This window comes from Ixodes scapularis, unplaced genomic scaffold (assembly GCF_016920785.2).
Source record: "Ixodes scapularis isolate PalLabHiFi unplaced genomic scaffold, ASM1692078v2 PGA_scaffold2__306_contigs__length_199485367, whole genome shotgun sequence".
Classification (NCBI taxonomy): Eukaryota; Metazoa; Arthropoda; class Arachnida; order Ixodida; family Ixodidae; genus Ixodes; species Ixodes scapularis.
The window spans coordinates 37,435,853-37,436,940 of NW_024609857.1; the positions used below are offsets into that span (position 1 = coordinate 37,435,853).

Sequence of the window (1,088 nt, forward strand, 5' to 3'; positions counted from 1 at the left end):
GTGAATGCTACAAAAAGCGAATATAACATTCAATTGCGCATTTCGCGGCGGTACGCAATGAGTTGCAGGCAGAAACCAAACGTGCATTGGGTGGGAAGGATACGCAGACAAAATGTATCAACGGGCATTTTCGTTAATATTTTCCAAGAATGTTGTAACAAAAAATCCAGATTAATAATTCTTTTTCAATAGTATCGGAGAGTCAACAAAAAATGCATTTGTTTGAAAAAACTACGAAAAAAAATTGGGCTCGTCCGGGATTTGAACCCGGGACCTCTCGCACCCTAAGCGAGAATCATACCCCTAGACCAACGAGCCAGGTGGATATCGGCGGCCGACACGTGCATGCGACAGCAGGGTCACCTTTTATTATCTTAGGTTTTTTAGAGCGCAGCTCTAAGGCGCCCGTTTCCGGCTTCAGCGGCGTCCGCGTCGGCGTAACCGCGCGGTGCATTATGGGTAAAATTCACCGCTACATTTAGCGTAAAATTTCCCCGCTAAATTTAGCTCAAAATTTTCCCCGCTGAATTTAGCTCAAAATTTTCCCCGCTAAATTTAGCGCAAAAGTTTCCCCGCTAAGTTTAGCGGGAAATTTTCGCCACTAAATTTAGCGGAAAAATTTCCCCGCTATATTTAGCTGAAAAATTCCCTGCTAAATTTAGCGGCAAAAATTTTCCCTCCAAATTTAGCGGAATATATTTCCCGCCAAATTTATCGGAAAATTTTCCCCGCTAAATTTAGCTGAAAACTTTTCCCGCTATATTTAGCGGAAAAAGTTTCCCGCTATATTTAGCGGAATTATTTCCCAGCTAAAATTAGCGGAAAATTTTTTCCTAAATGAGAGGAGAGGAGGAGGGGCATAGCCTCCTCTCCGTACGTTCCCCTCCTCATCCTCAACAGCTGCGCTCTAATTCGGCGTTACAGGGAGTCGTAAACGGGTTTAATTTTTTTTATATAATTTAAACAAATCGTCTGAACCAGCGTCACTTTTTTATGCAACAGAGAATTAGTATTAAAACCTACATTTTTTTCTCACATTAAAAATGGACTGTCAACGCTTTTTTTTAAACAAAAGCGTGTTGCGTTTT

At 41.5% G+C, this 1,088-nt stretch overlaps 1 non-coding gene across 1 annotated transcript; it reads right to left on the minus strand.

Moving 5' to 3' along the window:
* Window positions 1-246: 246 nt before the first annotated feature.
* Trnap-agg lies at window positions 247-318 on the minus strand. Its single transcript has one exon. It is a non-coding gene; the product is annotated as a tRNA-Pro (tRNA).
* Between the last annotated feature and the right edge of the window lie 770 nt (window positions 319-1,088).